General features: G+C 39.4%; 1 long non-coding RNA gene across 1 annotated transcript; it reads left to right on the forward strand.

Moving 5' to 3' along the window:
• Positions 1–5410: 5410 nt before the first annotated feature.
• Positions 5411–7718, forward strand: LOC122053668. Its single transcript, XR_006132292.1, has 2 exons — positions 5411–5928; positions 7459–7718. It is a non-coding gene; the product is annotated as an uncharacterized LOC122053668 (long non-coding RNA).
• Positions 7719–19666: the final 11948 nt, after the last annotated feature.

Below are 19666 nucleotides of genomic sequence, written 5' to 3' on the forward strand. Positions count from 1 at the left end.
TTGATTGATAGGACATGATTTGGAGTAAAAACGGAGTTTAAATGAAGTCTAGAGCTTCTAGAATGACACGGGCATGCAAAACTAAGTTTTCTTCATGTTCTGGCCATGTGGCGCACACACGGTCGTGTCAAAGCCGTTGGGGGGGGGCATGTAAAGGCCGTGTGAACCTCACACGGTCGTGCGAACCTCACACAGCCGTGCGAAGGCCGTGTGGAACATTCAACACTGCAGACCAAAAGTAAAATGGCTATAACTTTGTGCTCGGTTGGAGTCATGAGCTATTCCAGATATCAAAATGTAGATAACTTCAAGATCTACAACCGTGTAAGGTTTCCAGAGGAGAAGAATGACATGGCCGTGTGAGCCACATGACCGTGTAAGGTTTCTAGAGGAGAAGAATGACATGGCCATGTGGATCTACACGGTCGTGCAAGGAGTGCAGTAGCAGAGCCAGACATGGCCGTGTCTCACACACGGCCATGTGAGACAGGCAGAGAGGGGAGTGAGCCAAGTCGTGTCCCACACACGGCCAGGTCCTAGGGTCGTGTGGCGCCCGAATTCCCCCCTCTACATAAAGGTTTCTTCTTCATTTCAAAGGGATTTTCTCCCCTTTGGGAGAAAGGAAGATTTGGGTGATTTCCCCCCATCTTTGAGGGATTTTCCGGTGATTCTAGGATGGATCTTCACCGATTCGACTCCAAGATCGAAGGATTGGATCCGAAGATGATTCTTCTCCGTAGATAAGTTTTCTTTCTCTCCTTTCTTGGATTTGAGGGATTAAGAATGCTTGTAATCTTTGTTTCTTGAGATTTCTTTCTTTGATTTATGGAGTAGATCTCTTGTTCTAGGATGGAGGGAGTATTTGTAAGGAAATCTTGATGTAAAACTCTTGTGGATATGCCAATTTCTCATTTCTATAATTTTGTCCTGTTTTGTATCTATTTGATCTTGTGTGGAATATTGTGATTGTGCCTAATTACCATGCTTGATTGAGAGTTTGGATATCTTGTGGATCTTGTAGAGATAATTCTTCATTCGATTTTCTGAGGGATCTTCGTGACAGGAACATGCCCGTGTAAGGACGATTGAGGGATTATCTTGAAAGGGAAATTAGATATTTCAAGAGGGTAGGATAGATTTACGCATTAATATTTATATCTTGATGGGTTGATGAGCGATGGATTCCTATGTTGATTTTCTGAGGGACGCACGTGACAGGCAAGCCCGTGTAAGGACAACATAGATTCATTCCTAATTGATCAATCTAGATATAGATTTCAGTCCTAGGTCGGTTCTCTATTGCAAGAGAGAATCGACAACCTTCTACAAATGATGGACGATTGAGAAAAAGGATTTTGTAGATCATTTACATTGAATAACCTTACAAAGAAATCAAAACTCCTAGAATATCCCTATTCATTGCCTTTATTCTTGTTGCCTATTCTTTCATTCTTTTGTTTACTTTTCATAGTTACACTTAAACTTTGTTAATCCATTGATTTGTTGTCTAGCTAATTCGTTTTGAGACGTTCTTAGAGCTTATTCCAGTCCTTGTGGATACGATAATCTTTTATATTACTTGCGATATTTCCGTACACTTGCGGAGTGACTATGAGGACGCGTTCCCGGGAAGGGAACTTAGGCGCCGATCCGACTTAGAACCATTTCGGAACTCTAAGTCGAGATCTTGACTAGATTCCAGTCTCGGAGAGATGAAATCCAATTCATACTCTTAATGTTAAAATTATAAACAGTGCTAACAATTTGTTTTGCAGGATATACATTGCCTCGGACTAACCTTGTCTTGCAGGAGAAGGAGTTTTTGAAGAAAGGCGATCTGGGTGCCCGGAGGGGATTCGGGCGCCCGGAGTCAAGTTCTATCTAAATCGCGGCGTCGACACGTGGAGCTCGCTGGTTGGGCCTGCTACATCACACCAGGGCGCCCGGAAGGGATCCGGGTGCCCGAAGCATCCTATAAAAGAAGGGTCAGGGGTGGAGCTTAAAAATTCAACTAAAACTTGCTCTCCTGTGCTCTTGCAACGCTGTGAAAGATCTCCGACAAAGCTCTGTCTGTTTCTTCTTATTTTCTATTTTCGATATTTCTTGTTCTATCTTTTCTGTACTTAAACTTTGTAATTGAATATTCGAATTGCTAGTGGATTACCCAACGAAAGTACTCGACGAGTGCAGGCCTTGGAGTAGGAGTCGACATAGGCTCCAAACCAAGTAAAAAGAACTTGTGTTAGCCTTGTTTCTTTTTGCTTATATTTTCCGCCGCGCTTAACTCTTTTCGAAAGTTTTAATTTCGATATTCACCCCCCCCCCCCCTATCGAAATTCACGATCCAACAAGTGGTATCAGAGCAGGTACCGCTCTGATTTGGTGCAATCACTAGTCAGACAAGGGGGTGACATTTTTTTTATTTCTTTTCATTTTTTTTCAGTTTTTCGCATAATTCCAAACTGGTATTATTACCTTTTTGGAAATATTTTCTCGTTGCAGTTAATCTAAATTGGTGCAACACCAATTTAGTTTTCTCTATTTCTATTTCTTCCCACACTACTAATCCAAGACCAAGTCTTGGGACTTTGCTTGTCGAGCTACTCTCTTGTGTGCAGGATGTCTCAGATCGAAGGTTTCAGTACGGTGAGTCCTCCCCTACTCAACGGGGACGATTTTCCGTACTGGAAGAAAAGGATGGAAGTCTATCTAAAGACAGACTTCGACCAATGGTTGAGCATCACAAAAGCCTACCGAGCACCAGTTGACAGCTCCGGGAATCTACTTGATCCTGAACAATGGACGTCAGACATAAAGAAGAAGGCATCAATGGAGAACAAGGCGATCAACACGTTACAATACGGACTGACAAGGGAAGAGCTGAACCGGGTCGAGCTGCACGAAGGAACTAGCGACGCTAAGGTAACAAAAAGGGACTTGTTGTTAAATAAAATATTTAATATAAAAATGCAAGAAGGAGAAACGGCGAGTCAGCTACATGCGAGGATCAAGGATATCCTCAACGGGCTCCACGCGATAGGCCACCAGATGGAAAATAGAGATCTAATCAGGTATGCATTTAATGCGTTTCCATGCAATAATTTGTGGGCATCTATCGTGGATGCCTATAAAATTTCTAAGAATTTATCTAAACTTAAATTAGATGAATTATTTTGTGAATTAGAGTTACATGAGCAGACTAACGCTGGAGCCGAGAAAGGTGTTGCTTTATTTACAAGTTCCTCCAAAGAAAAGAAGAACAAGCCTGAATCTGAAGAAGATTCTGACCAAAATTCCGAAGATGAAGAGCAACTGGTGAATCTAGTAAGGAAGATGTTCACCAGGAGGAAGAGAAGCTTCAGCAAGAAGGATCTACAAAAGATCAGTTCTCCAGCCGATCAGAGGAACGTAACATGCTTCGAATGCAACAAAAAGGGGCACTATAAGAACGAGTGTCCTAGATTGAAGATCGACAAAACGAAACCGACCAAAAAGAAGGCCCTTAAAGCGACGTGGGACGACTCCTCCTCAGACGAATCAGAGGCTGAAAATCAGAAGCACCAGAGCCACCTTGTGCTAATGGCCCGCAAAGCAGAGTCGGAAGACGAATCGGAAGACGGGTCCGAAGCCGAATCGAGCCACGAGTCCGTACTCATTTCTGAAAGTTCCGAAGAGATATACCTAACTTTAAATCGAAAGTTTTTAAAAATTATTTCTTGCTTAAATAATAAATTAGTTACATTAGAAAGTGAAAACAAATTACTCCTTGAGGAGAATCAAAACCTCAAGGAACAAATTGTAAATAATAATCCAACTCAAGACCTAACACTCGAGGAGGAGAATCTATCACTAAAATCAGAAATTAATAATTTAAAAGAAATGTTAGAAAAATTTACAACAAAATCTAAAAACTTAGATCTAATTTTAAATAATCAAAAAGCATGTTATAACAAAACCGGACTTGGATATAAGTCAAACTCAAATAAAACTTTTAAATCATTAATAACCCAACACAAACCAACGAGTAAAGCCTGGGTTCTGAAAGCGTGTTTGACCATGCAAGTAGGACTTAACCAATATTACATCCCTAAAGATAAAATATATTACGTAAAGTCAAATAAACCAAATCAAAAACCAGAATACAAACCTAAATCAAAAAATTCAAAATCTAAATATTTTAAAACTCACCAAAACTTAGACTATCACCAAGTAAATTATAACTATAAAGGAAATAGACAGAAACCTAGAACTAAAAATTAAATTAACGGCCAATAATTTAGGGGGAGGCTCCAGAATAGCTGGCACCTCCAAAACTAACCTACTCGACAGGGTAACCCTAACCAACCTACCCAACAGGGTAATTAGGACTAGTTAAAAAGGGTTCAAGTTTAACTTGAAAAATGGTACTGATGAAGTTTTGGATGATAGTACGTTGGGGAAGCTTAGTCTATGCATGTCTAGGAAGATATGGCTTCGACCTGGTGCATTTGGCTAAGTGAAACTGACCGAAGCTACCCTTTATGGATCCTAACCAGTTAGACCAAGGTTTTGTAACTAAGTCCGGTGGATAGGACTATTTTGAAAACCTCGAAAGCATGGTTACTCTAATGATGTCCAAGTGACTCACCATAGCCCAGAAGTTTATCCAGAGAACGCCTATTTGTTGAACCCAAAGCTAAACCTAAATCTAACACAAGTTAAAACCAAATCTTAAAATTGAACCTAATTCATCTCACAAAATAATAGGATTCCCTGATCGAAAACATAGATCGGGTGAGATGACTAAGAATTAAATTAAAATTAAAATAAAATAAAATAAAATAAAATAAAATTAAATTAAAATTAAAATTAAATTCCGTTAAAAATTAAACTTAATTTTTTAACTTAAATTTATTTTAAAAATTAAACTTAATTTTTTTAACTTAAATTTATTTTAAAAATTAAACTTAAAATTTTTTTAACTTAAATTTATTTTAAAAATCAAACCTAAATTATTTTTAACTTAAAAATTTATTTTTTAAAATTAAACTTAAATTTTTTTAATTTATTTTAAAAATTAAACTTAATTTTTTAACTTAAATTTATTTTAAAAATTAAACTTAATTTTTTTTTAAACTTAAATTTATTTTTAAAAGTAAACTTAAATTTTTTTTAACTTACAAATTAAACGTAGTGGGGGAAAATTTAGGGACCAAATTTTAAATAAAATAATAAGGTTTAATGGATGAAAAACCTTAACATAATGTTTAAAATTTTTTATAAATTTTCTATGAATTTTTCGGAGTTCGTATAAGATAGTTTACGGGGATAAATAAATAGGCATGAAAAGCCCATTAAGAAATACCCCAACGTAGGAGTTGATAAGGAATTAACTTAGGCTTTAATAAAACTAAACCTTTTCTTATTTCCTTTTCCTTTTTTTCTTCTTCCCTTCGTTCCTTATTTCCTCCCGAGCCCTTCTCTTCTTCTTCACCGTGACACCACGATTCCTTCTCCTGGACTCATCACCGCCGGCCGAAGCTCCTCTTCCTCCTCTTCCTTTCCGAGTCACACCACCGAGCTCTCCCTTCTTCATCGCGTCGCTACCTCTTCCTTCCTCCTCAGAATCCAAGCTTCCCTCTCCCGATCGGCTGCTTGTGCCCTAGCTCCAGATCAGTCGCCTCTCCCTCAGCCGACTCTCCTGCCCTCTACTCAAGCATCGCTGACCTTGACTCCAAGGTCCACGATTGGCCAGTCGAACCCTAGGTCTGTTCCCTGAGCGTCGATTGCCTTCCCTCTGCCTAGCTCCTGATCCTCTACCGACCAGAGTTGGACTTTTCCCTATTCGCTAGCCACGAGGAAGACACAGGTGGTAACCATCCCAACCACAGTACCTACTGCCGTCGTGCCCTAGATCGCCGGCGTGAGGAGGTGTTTGGGAATCCGAGGGTAAGCCAACCTCAATCACCTTTCTCTTTTGATTCACCATCATGCCCTAGTTCCTGGTGCTTATTGTTCTGAAGATTGGCAATTGTCTATGTTGCTGCCACAGAAGCCACAGGGTTCCAGCAGCTCCGTTTTGTTTCAGCAACAACTTCATTGTATATGTCTGATTCTTTACATAGTTGGTTGTTCATGTGTAGTTAGGTTAACTTGTGGTTAAGTTAAGAATGGGTTATTTTAATTTGATTTAAGGTTAGGTTAGATTTTAATTTAATCGATTAGTGGAACGATTAAGGTTTAATGAAGTTAACCCTAGTTGATCAATGGATTAGATTTTAGCTGGGGATTTGTTTTAGCTAATTAATTTATGTAATTAGCTAAATCTATATATTATGCGTTATAGGACTTTGATTCGAGACGGGTGTCTCGACGTCGGATTGGTTGATACGATCTTCTTTTTGAGGCGAGTACTTCTGACTTATCTCCTGATATAGTCATTTTAGATATGCATAATAATTTATTGTTAGTAGTAATGATTATATTTGCATCTGCCATGGTATGTCACTATTAGATACCTGTAGCTTTCTTTTATTATTGTCTGATATGCATTCATGTTTATATACTCTAAATTATTGTCATGTGTATTTTGTTCCTAGAGATAGTGGCATACTATGTTTTACTGTGGTTAGGACTAGTTTTCAAGATTTCTTTATTATCTGGCATGTGTACTTAGATCTGTGATACTTAGGTCATGGTGTGATTTGTTTTCCTGTTTGGTACATTTTATGTGGAGGTGATTATGGTTAGGATTTACATGTTTAGTGTCATGCACCACCTTACATGATTGCATGCTGTGTGATTATCGGCTCTATTATTGTTGAATACATCGCTAGTTACATGATCTGCACACACAACCACTCATGGGTTAGTGGTACATCAGGTAGGGTGTGTGCAGTTTCTCTATCAGTGCTCCGCTGGTCCACTCATGGGTAGCGTGACGCAGCGTGGTAGAACGTCGGGGATCCCTCCTCTAGACTGTCTCAGGGAGATTAGAGCATTGCGCTCCCCCACTTTGTTTGGGATAAGAGGATAGGTGTACTCCGACAGCATCCTATCCACTCGGTCACTCAGGAGCAGTGATGGCAGAGTGCACAGTTGTCATAGCCCTACCCACTCGGTCTCACCATCGCGTGTGAGATGTTTGACTGGTGACAGGGGTGACACATGTCATTTTGCATCATTTTGTATGATTGCATTTATTGCTTATGATTGCTGCATATTGGTTGCTGCATTTTGGTGGTTGCATATGATTGACATGCATACAGGAGACATGAGGTATTTGGTCTAATGATCGTATGTTTCGGATAGGAGGTCCAGGTGAGTATAGTTTCTTTAGCCCCTTTTCAGTCTGCATTTCCTACTTTTGTTTAGGAAACTGTACCGCTTGATTATTTCTGTTAGTTAGATCTTATTTTGTATGTCTATTTGGTATCCGCTGAGTTCTTGGACTCACCCCATTGATATATTTTTTTTCAGATACCCGATAGATATATGTGGAGTCGCTTGGAGTATCCTGTCTGCCAGTCCTGGGTCACATCCGAAGACCCGTTTTATGGTTTCATTTGTACTTTATTTGTTTACTGTATTAAATGTGCTTAGCGTTGTATTTTTTCCAGATTTGATTTCTAAATCATTGTGATGTGGTGTTTTGTGTTGTTGGATGTGTTGTGTAAGCCTAGCCGGCTAGTAATCTTGTTTTTGGTTTGTATGATTTTCTATCATTTTTTTGTCGTGTTTCCAATACAGCCGAGTGGAATGTTTTACATATAACTGCGTGGTTGTGGTTGTAGTACGGCCGTGTGGACTGTTTAATTTATATAACTACGTGGATGTGTATATTCCAGCCGCTTGTGACTGAGGTATTCTGTTGTTGATGTATTTATGCTTCAAATTATCACCCGTACAGAAGAGATGTTGCTGAAATTTCTGTAACGACCCGGCCCCTCGGCCCCTTGGGCGGCCACACTAGCGGCCCAACCTTGGTCCCTTGGGCGGCCACAATGTCGGCCCAACAGGCGACCCCTTATGTCGTCAACCGACGACCCTTCGGCCATGCCATTACTCACAAGGACTTCCCACCCCTGGCCAGTGGATTTTTGCCTTCCCTAGGATTCGAACTCTAGATCTCCAGGTTAAATACTAGAGTTTATGAATCCTGGTAGCCAAGTGAGCAATAAATTGTCACACCCCAGAGGAGTCACTGTCAGAGGAAATTCTGGCAGCACCTCCCTTGTACGGGTGACAATCTGAACTATTTCTACATACACAATATACTTCAGCCATAGGCGGCTGGAATATACATACAACCACGTAGTTTATATGCAGCCTACTCAGCTGATACAATAAAAACACAACCACGCAGTTATATGTAAATCTAACAGCCCACTCGGCTGTACCAAAAACCAAACACAGAGGAAAATGATAGAAAACCAAATACAAACCAAAATACAAGATTGCTAGCCGGCTAGGCTTACACAACCAACAAACAATACAAAATACCACATAACAACACTCCAGCGCCAAAACCAGAATATACAATGCTAAGTACTCTTAATACATAAAACAAATAAAACATAAATGAAATCGGTAAGTCTTCTGATGTGACGTGGGAACCGGCAGACAGGATACTCCAAGCGACTCCGTAAACAACCTGGTACTTGAAAATAGTGTCCACAGGGGGTGAGTTCAACAACTCAGCAGATACCTAGTTAACATGTATAGTAAACTATAACAAATAGTAATAATTATGGAGTACAGTCTCCTGGACAAAAGCTGGAAATGCACAACAGAAAAGACTGAAGAGAACTGTACTCACCAGGGCCTCTTATCAGAATAGTCAAGTCCTTAGACCGAGAGTATCATAAATCCTGTATGCATGTCAAACATATGCATCCATCCAAATGTAGCATATAAGTGCAACAAACATAAATCCTGTATGCATGTCAAACGTATGATGCCAATGATGGGTCCTGGTCACCCCTGACGTCAGTCAGTCATCTCACACACGATGATGAGACCGAGTGGGTAGGGTTGTGACAACCGTGCACTCTGACATCACTGCTCCTGATGAGTGACCGAGTGGATGGGATGCTGTTGGAGTACACCTATCCTTCTACCCCAAATCATAAGTGGGGGAGCACAATGCTCTCATCTCCCGGTGCACAATGACGGGGAGGGATCCCTGACATGCTACCACTCTGCGTCACACTACCCATGAGCGGACCAACGGAGCACTGACAAAGCAAAACTGACGTGCTACCACGCTGCGTCACGCTACCCATGAGCGTACCAGGGGAGCACCGACAGAGATGAAACTGGCGATGTGCTCAACAACAATGGAGCAGACTATCATGCAGCATGCAATCATGCGAATGATGCATGACACTAAGCATGATAGAATCCTGAACCAATCCATATATATAAAATGTGTACCCTAGTATCAATAAGTCAAATCCACAGATCTAGGGTATGCAGGTCCGCTATGGTATAAATAAAAACCTAGGTCTTGAACATAATAAGGCATGGTATGTCACTACCTCTATGAGCAAATATATAATCATGTGGGTACTAACATAAAATGCATAACACATGAGCAACCAAGCATATAACAGGTATCTGGTAGCGACATATCGAAACAAGGACAAACATAATTATTACTAAAGGCTATAACCTACTAAACATATCAACATGACATTATCAAAGATAAGTCAAGGTACCCGCCTCAAATAGCAGGTTCAATCCAGTCAAGTCCAACGTCGAGATGCTCGTCTCGAATCAAAGTCCTGTAATACATAATATACAGATTTAGCTAATTCATATAAATAAACTAGCTAAATTAAATCCTCGAGAAGCTAACATAAATCCAGATCCAATTATAAACTCTAATTGGATCATCTAACTCCTCAATCGTATCTTAACCAATCCATTCAACTTTGGACTTGTAATAAGCATGGTCCATCACAACAACTTAATCTAAACCAATTCATAAGAACTCACCCAAATTCAAGATGGCCACTGATGGCTCAGGTTGAAAGGGTTCCCTGCCCAAAACAGAATGACCGGTGTTGTGGATCGCTAGTGAACAATGTTGGCAAAGCTACAAAGACTGATAGACAAACAATCACAACCTCCAACTACAAATTAAACTTGCATCACTACCAATCTGATATCATACTTCTTACCTCAAATCACAGCCACTCTCGCTGCTGGAAATCAAAGAGTTGCTGCCCAATTAGGGTTGTTAGTTGCTGGAAGGAGTGACTGTCGGATCCAAGGCCAGAGTTGCTGCTGGAAACCAGAAGAAAATGTGATCAGTTAAACCACTAGCACGAAAAATTGGGAAAACAGAACCCTACCTACCTTACCCTAATCTTTTCCTCTCTAACAGTAGACAATAACCAGTCGGAACCAAAAACTGGTGGTCGGCAGATAGGGCACAGAACCAAAAGACCTGGGGTGCTCGACTTCTGTTGGCTACACCTTGGCTGGCGTCGACGATCAGGTGGACCCAATCTAGAGCACGGGGCTAGGGCAGAGGGAAGGTCGATGACACTGCAGGTGGTGGTGCCGTCGGGTGGAGAAGGCCCGGCCGAGAAGATGGCTAGGGAACAGAACCTCTCCTTGGCCGAAGGTGACTCCGAGGGAGGAAGAAGCTTGGTTGCCGACGCTAGGGCAGAGGAGTTGTCAGCTTGATCGGCGCTGCTCGGGTGGCTGGCGATCGGAGATCGGCGCGGTGGAGAGTGAGTGGAGGAAGATCTAGGGCTCGGGTCAATGCTGCTTGGCGTGAGGAAATGCAAAAATCATAGGGGTTTAGCCGGCTGCCGGCACTCGGAAAGGATAGGAGTCGGCGTCTGCGTCGGCCAGGGAAGAGGAGAGGTGGCTCTCATCGCCGGCGGCAGAGGGGGTGAGGGCGTGCGTACGAGGGAGAAGAGGAGAGGATCGGGTTTTGGGAGAAGAAGTAGGAGGAGGAGAAGGGGGAAACAGCGTTGATGGTTTGTGGGAAAAAGAAACCGTCAGGTGAGGAAAAAGGGAATAAGGAAAAGAAAAGAAAAGAAAACTTTTCCTCGTTAAAACGGGATAGCCAAAACAGCCTTTCTCGGGGCCCAGTTTTATCCCCATAAACTCGTCCATACAATCTCCGAAAAATTCCAGAAAATTTTCCAAAAATTCCAGAAAATTCCCTTATCATTATTCGTCATTTTTCAATATTTTACAATTTCTTCTGGCAGGGACTACCTGGGATGTGACAAGTCATCTATTCGTTTGTGTAGGTTGGGATGTATCGTACGTACTCTCGATTTATTGGTCACACCTAGTTGAACAGGTTAGTAGATGAGTATGTAGTTACTTATACTCCGTTAGTGGTTCATCATATTGACTCTCTTACTGTTATAGTGAGTACTACACCTGAGACTGCATCCTTTGATCTCCTGTCAGTATATTATTCATGCATTATTTTCTTCTATCCACTGAGTATTTTATGCTCACTACCCATTGCTTTTCTTTGATCCTCCGGGTTAGCAGATAGAGGATGTGTGTCTCTCAAAGGTCCTGACTATTAGTCCCACTCTAGTTGGATTTATGTTGAGTTGCTTTGATTTTATTGTTTCTATTACTTATAGTTATAGTTCTTTCTATTCTAGATTTTTTGAGTGTTTCATATGTACATACATACATACACGCATTGTCATTTGTGACTTGGTGTTACTATATTATATTGGTATTTTATGTTGCATTGAATTGATTTGATATCTATTATTTCGTGAATTGTCACTAGGGGTACCATCCAATTTGGAGGACAAGTATACCCTAGGGTGTGACAATGATAGACTTGACGAAATATAAAGGTTGAATATCCTGCATTACCTATAAAAAGTGTGTACTATTCAAATGTTCATGGTATGATCTAACTTCAAGAACATGTACTAGAATACATGCAAATTATAATTTAGTTGAGGTTAATGCTAACAAAATGTTCAATAAATTTGAACCTTTTATTTTTGTGGTACAAACGGATCAAGTTTTCTATATTAAATACCCTACGAAGAGAAGAAGATCTAGTGAATGGTTGGTTGTTTGTCATAAAAGGCCTCCCTTGACCATAGAAATGTTGAATACCATCACTGCTCAAAACTATGATGCATTTCAGAATGATAAAGTAGAGAGATATTTAGTTGATTCATAACTTCAATCCACATCTCAATTACTTGTAGACGTTAATGTCACTTATGAGAAGACGGATGATAGCGAGATGTCCAATAGTGAGAAGCTTGTTGAACTAACAGAGTCTAGCAATAAGGACTTAAATTGTTAATGTTAATGATTCAGATTGTAATGATGATTAAATATTAGCATTATTACTCATCAAATAAGTTATGGTTCCATCTTACTTTTTACATATATCATCATGTTAGTAATAATATTATGATATGTTGTAATGTTATTTTGTAGATATTATCATGTCAGACTAGGCAAGCACACCCCATGGCCAGATTGTACTAAGGGTTGTTAGGGACTTGTAAGTATTTATGTTATTAGTAGTTCAAATTCATATATGACTTTATTTATAATCTATTTCTCATACCTTAACATTTTTTCATGCAATTTTACTCTGGATGACTATTGAGTAGCAACGTACATTATTGAAAATTTTAAAGAACAGGTTTACGTTTCTGGTACTACATAGAGGCATGTAGACTAGGCGATGAAGGATTTCTATTATTTGGAATTTTTGATAAGTAAATTGAATATATTTGGTGTTGTATCATATATCTATCATTTTTATACTAATTTTTCAACTTATTATTGCAAAAAAAACATATAGCTAGGAAGCAGGACAGAGGCTCAATTTAAAGACACTTGGAACGCTTATTGTATAAGATTGTACAAAGACCTTCTATACAATTTGAGAACGGCATGAGGCTAGTGCATGTATCAGAAGAGATCTGGGATCCATGGACGGGAGATGCGGCAATGACTCCCTGTGGAAGCTCTGCTAGAAAGGGCGTCCGATCGGACGATGAACCCTCCACAGTTTCTAGGATGGGAGCAAGGGTTGAAATCTTGACCCACTCGGCGGTCCTCATAGCAAAGGTGGCAGAGCGTGATGGAGTGTTCGCCCGGCACCTCTTACGCCTTGAGAGTGGCTCACCGGACGAGCCTGAGTGAGGGGGAGTTGCCCGGATGGAGGGAACGATCCACCAGCCGCTTCAATGCTAGGCGTTCGGTTGGCTACTCCTCCGCTCACCACAACGAGAGCCACCTCACTCTCGTCCTGCGGGTCTTCATGAGAGCTGACCAGCTGAAGGTCGTGGCTCACCAATTCTTCAGTAGCTGTCGCATTGATTGTGACATCCTTGAGCTTTGTCTTGCCGACCAGACGTGCTCGCAACATGACTTCAACTGCAAAAGAGAAAGAAAAATCAGTTAGCATCAAAGGAGAAGAGCAAAGTAGTCTCGTACCTAGGCTGGTCGGGAGCCGAGTGCGGATCAGACTGAGGCTAAAGATGTAGAGGACACCCTCAAGCAGTAACTTATGAATGTCGTACTTCTAACCGGCCAACATCACTGCAGCATTCAAGTAGTCAGATCGGCTCTTGTACCTCTTCAGTGGGGGTTGAGGTTCCACTTCGAGTTGCTAGTGGGTCGAGAAGTCTAGCCGCTCGAGAAAACGCATGAAAAAAAAATACTCCCTCCAGTGTTTATTAGAGGTTGGCATTTTATCAAAGAAAATCAAATCGACCTGAGACTAGAAAAGGAAGGTCCCCGGTTCAGATTGCTTCGGGTAGTAAAAATATTAGAAGATCCGGGGGATAAGAGGGATGTCGTGCAGCCTGAACAAGACGACACCGCACAGCAGGCGAAAAAAGTTCGACATGAGTTGAGGAAGGGAAATGCGAAAGTATTTACAAACTGTGAGAATGAAAGGATGAATCGGGAACCACAACCGACGGTGAAGTGATCCCTGAACAGACAGATGCAGCCGGTCGGCAAAGCATTTGGTCGATCGAACAAAGAAGCCAGAATGATTTCATGGTCAGATGGAATTTCAAAAGTGTTTCTAAGGCCCTTAATGTCGCCCTCATCAAACCTAGACTCCATGGTGGTGTATCAGAGTCCAAGGATAGAGGCCGACGGCTATGAGGAGCTTGCCATTGCAACACAGAGAAAACAACGAGAAAAGTTGATCGAAGGAAAGAAATGTGATCGAAAAAAGGAGAATAGGCCACTGGGAGGTCGTTGGAATAGAACGCTCGAAAGCAAAAGTGAGGAGAAAGAGAGCTTACTAGAAAAAGATCGCCGGGAAAGGAATGTGAGGGATCGCCAGAGCAGATCGCACAGAAGCGGAGAAGGGTCACCGGAAGCACTGAGGAAGATGGAAGCGAAAGAGGAGGCGGCGATGCGGCGGGCTTATAAGCCTCAGGCTCGGCCGACCAGAGCCATCTGATGTAGGTCGTGAAAACCTAGGCAAAGATCGGACCATCAAATTTAAACCGCCAAGCATCACATCAGAGCCTATCACATCAGGCGTGCGGCGGTAGCGAGAACAACATGTGGCGCATTCCCACGAGTCGGCATTTAATACGCACCATTAACAGGTATGGGGGTGCGTTCAGCCTTAATGTAAAGAGATTTGCACAACTTCCCAAAAATCCGAGTGACGTAAGCGCAGATCGCGCTCACCCAGAGAGGGCAGGGGAAAATTCCCTAAGTGCGATGCCCAGTTTCGCCGATCGGCTTAAGGGAGCACACCTATTGTCGATCGACAATCTTCAACAGCTGATCGGCAATAAGTGGTCATATGGCAGGTCGCCAGTTCGCGTTATCCAGATCGAAATCCGGTGGAAGTCAACAATCGATCGGGATAAATGCTTCACAGACAACTGTTCAGTCAGTCGGACTTACAGCCTCTTTCGCTTAGACTTGAGGGGAAGACATGTGATGCAGTGATAAGGAGGGACCCACCCTGTGGAAGGTCATCGCCATGGTGAAGGTCAAAGTCAAGGAGGTAAACGCCCCGTTATCACCGGTCGATCGGGTAAGTGGTTTGCCTGGCCAGGATATAAAAGGCTTGATCCGATGTAACTCTGGCTCGGCAACCAGCCGAGCATTTGACGCTCAATAAAGGAACAAACGCCAAGTATATGCAGAAGCGGGCCGAGCAGTTACCCCGCTCAGTCTTACATCAGTACTCGGAACAAAACATCGGAGCAAAATTACGACCGAGTAGACCACACGAAAATAGTAATATTACTGCCGAGCGGCTATCCCGCTCGATCAGGCGGTGAGATCATCAACCAGACAGTGGGAGTAACGGCCGAGCGGCTATCCCGCCACTACAAAAAATAAATGCTTTTGGGATAAATTTTGGGACAAATTTGAAAAAAAATTCGTTGCAAAATATTTAGGGACAAAATTGGGGACGAAAAAATTTTCGTCCCAAAACTTTTGTTGCCAACTTTTGGAACGAATTTTTGTTTGTTGCAAATTTGGCAACGAATTTAAGGACGAAATTGGCAACGAATAATATTTTCTTCCCCAAATTCGTTGCCAAATTTGCAACAAAAAAACTCTATTTGTCCCAAAATTCTATACAATTTTGCAACGAAATTTTGATTTGTTGCAAACTTAGCAACGAATTTGGGGACTAGTTCGGTGATAAATTTAATTCTGTTGCCAAATCTGTCCCTAATTTAGCGGCAATATTTGGCAACAAATTATATTTTCATTGCCAAATTCGTCGTTAATTTGTAACGAACATTATTATTGTTGCAAAATTTGCGACGAATTTGGCAACGAAAATACTAAATTCATTTGAAAAATAAATATTCGTTCCAAATTTAGTCCCAGAATTTGGGACGAATCTGCGGATTCGCCCCAGATTTTGGGACGAATCCGCAGATTCGTCCCAGATTCTGGGACGAATCCGCAGATTCGTCCCAAAATCTAGGATGAAATTTGGAGCAAAAATATTTTTATTACGAAATCATCAATATACAGCAATTTACGATAAGTTTGGGACAAATTATTTTCGTTGCCAAATTTGTTCCCAAATAAAAAAAAATCCAGCAACAATACATTTCTACAATTTCCATCAATACATACATATATACAACAAATTCAAATAACAAAATATATACATTCAACACATCCAAATTAATAATAACACAATATATACATTCAACACATCCTAATTAATAATATCACATCCTATTTCACATACATCTATTAATAAATGAAATCAAATCACAATACAACAAATTCAAAGGTCTCAACATCTTCTTCAAACGACTCCAAAATATTATACAAGCTGAACACTCCAATAGTTATACAATTCAAACAATCCAAGAAGTTAAACAATGATTAAAATTAAAAAAAAACTAAGATACAGCAACTCATCTTCTTTGTCCACAAAAGCTTTCATCCCCATCAACTCTTCTGTTCCTGCATAAAAACAAACGAATAAACCAGTTCATATGTAACCAGAAAAATAATGACTTAGATTCTAGTAGTCTCATAATTCTAACAGTTTCATTTGTATCAAATTGTTATGATATAACATATTTCACCATATCAAACAAGTTCTACAAATATCATATTTCATCAAACATGGAGAGAATGAGATGTATTCTTAAAATTCCTATAATATGAAAATGTCTCAAATGAAGAAAGCACAAACTAATTAATATATGAGAAATTAGTTGATACTAGTCTTTTAGCACTCATGGTTACTTGGTTGCTATGCAAACTCTAATCATAATTTGGAATTTGAAGTAATAATGTAGTAATAGAAAATTTCAACGAATTTATAAAAAGATTGATACCCTTATTTAACTTTTCAAATGTAACTGATTTAAAAATAAATAAAATTAAAAGTATAACATGGTAAACTACGAGTATGTTATTTAATACTTACTTTTTTCTCCGACATATATTTCACCTCACCAACCTGTAAAAAATAAATTAACAATATTAAATAAAATAAAAATTAGAAAAGTTAACCAGGCATGGAATAATGGATAAAATACTAATTATGAGACAAATAATCAGCATACATAATTAAAATCATGAACTAGTTGCACCACCATCATTGTTACACTACAAGAAAAAAGCCTAACAACAAAGGTTTTTCACCGTTGTCGTAGCCCCTTTCGGACTGTTGTTAAAGGTCGTGTTGTTAAAAGGGGTGCCCAAAGACAACAGTTTTTAACCGTTGTCTTTGAAGGCAAAAACAACAGTTTTACAACGGTGAAAAATCGTTGTCTTTTCCTTCAAAGACAATAGTTTTTCACCGTTGTCTTTGAGCATCTACCTTTAATAACAGGGTCTTCGACAACAGTTTTAAACTATCTACGACAATGGTGAAAAACCGTTGCCTTTTTTAGATAAAAAATAAAAAAAAATTAATACACAATTTTCCAATATTATAAGTCATTCAAAATACTAAATTTCAAAATAAAATTTAATATACAATTTTCTAACATTCAAAAAATAACATCTATAACATTCTGAAGAAATTTCATAAGCAACCAACAAAATTTCATAAGCAACCAACAAAATGATAACACTATTAAAACAAAGGTAGAACAATATAACACGAGATTTTCTAATCTGTTTTGACTGTTGAACTTTTGCTCCTAATCTGTTTCAAGGACCGCAGCGCTGCTACGGTGCTCATCATGTATAAGCTCTGCATATATTTAATCTCCTCCAACTCCGGAACCCTCCGACCTGATTGTGCCGGCTTTGGCACTCCATTTTGTTCGTCGCATTCTGCTGAAATTGACAGGTTGTTGCTGGGGAAGAGGTGGTCGAGCATAGCCACACACTCCTTCACGAGTTTGTATAGGAGATCAATTGTAAAGATTGGCTGCTGCAGCACCTTTTCGATGAAGGGCTGCCTGATAAGTGCTCCTGTTCTCTTGTCATACTTCTTCAGTATTTTCACTAGACCTGAATTCATCACAACAAGAATAATAAACCATCTAAATGAGTGCACAAAATTACAAAAAAAAAAAAAACCAGAAGAAAGGACAGAACAGTTAATCAATAACACTCAGATAATTGTAAACTATAATTAGGCTCTGATCATGACTATGCTAACATGAGTTTCCTTGTTAACAAATTGAGAAATAATGGTTTGGAGAAATTAACAAACAAGACATGTAATATCTAAAACAAATGGGAGAGTTTGATACCTAAATAAAATCAACCTTGTTCAGTCAATGTAAAATTAGTTAAATTGCATTGGTAGTAGGCAAATAACATAAAATTTTCTGTTGTGGAAGTTATAATAAGAGTGGATTGATTGTTTCACCAATGACAAGAGAAATATTACTGTGTGATTTGAAGAAGAAATCCAAACATCTATTCTGCTGAATGCTAATTTATCATAACCTAGCAAAACAAATTTACCAAGCTACTCCAACGCCCTTCTTAATCAATCTGATCAATTAGTAAACATGATTGTAGAATAAAACCCATAAATTGCCTCTGAAGCGAAAGTGCTAAGTTTATACTGGACTGAATGTAATTCATACACCATATGGATTGTTTGCAATGAAAATTACAAGCTCCAAAAAAAAAAAACAAAGGTTTGGAACATAAAGGGATATCAACCCATCACAACTTAGATTGTTTGGAGGATCCACAGAAGTGTATTAATTTACATGTTAGAATACTGAAAATAAGCTACAGTGAAATCTTTAATGTGTACCATGGACTACATAAGAATAGATCAAGAAAAAGTTGAATTCTTACGGAAACCTACCCGTGTAGTTAATTACATGATCTTCTCCTTAGCCTTTACTTTCCTTTGAACATTCTTCCTTGATAGTGATCTTCAAAATTATATTAATTGTCAAGATGCATGCTATAAAACTGTTCAAACAATCACTTAGATAAAGCTCAAACAATCACTTTGTTTGTGCTTCAAGATCCTACAAAGATTGAATTGCACATGGCAAAGATGTCGTCAGCCTGCAAACTTCTCGCTTAAATCAATTTCCAAACATGAAATACTAGTAGCGATATTGAACTATTTTTCTAGTTGTCAGTCTTTATTGCAAAGGATGCAGTTTAATTTTCATTGACAGATAACATGTTGCATAAATACTTGACTAGCTGTAATATGAGTATGAAGTACTCGAGGATTAACTGTTGGAGTTATCTTTCAAATGTCGAATTAATGGAGAAGGACCTAACCTATCATAGTTTTCAAATAAAACATCTCAATAACCTAGGAAATTATGGGATAAAATGATTATCACGGCAATTTATATTAAACAAAAAGAGATTCCTACTTACATTGCAAGATAAGCCTATGAGTTTTTTGAATTAGATGATGATGCAGATTGACTGCATTTTGTTTCCTTGACATTCTCTTTCATATCAGGACAATCTTCATTTTTTGGGTTCAAGGTACTTGAATCCATCTTCTGGACCTCCTCTTTTGTATATATAAAAATCTGACGGACCATAGCACAAAATTCCCTGTAGAAAATTATACAACACCAGTTGTCAACATATCCACTTTATACATAGAAAATGGAAGATATATATACATAAGAGAAGAACATTAGGAATGTAGAAGCATGCTTACTACCAAGGGTCATCTCCAACAAGCATCATATCATCCTCATTATCAGTAAATACAATCATCCAATTTTTATTTGGAGCCATCAAT

This window comes from Zingiber officinale, chromosome 3A, assembly GCF_018446385.1.
Source record: "Zingiber officinale cultivar Zhangliang chromosome 3A, Zo_v1.1, whole genome shotgun sequence".
In the NCBI taxonomy this organism is placed as follows: Eukaryota; Viridiplantae; Streptophyta; class Magnoliopsida; order Zingiberales; family Zingiberaceae; genus Zingiber; species Zingiber officinale.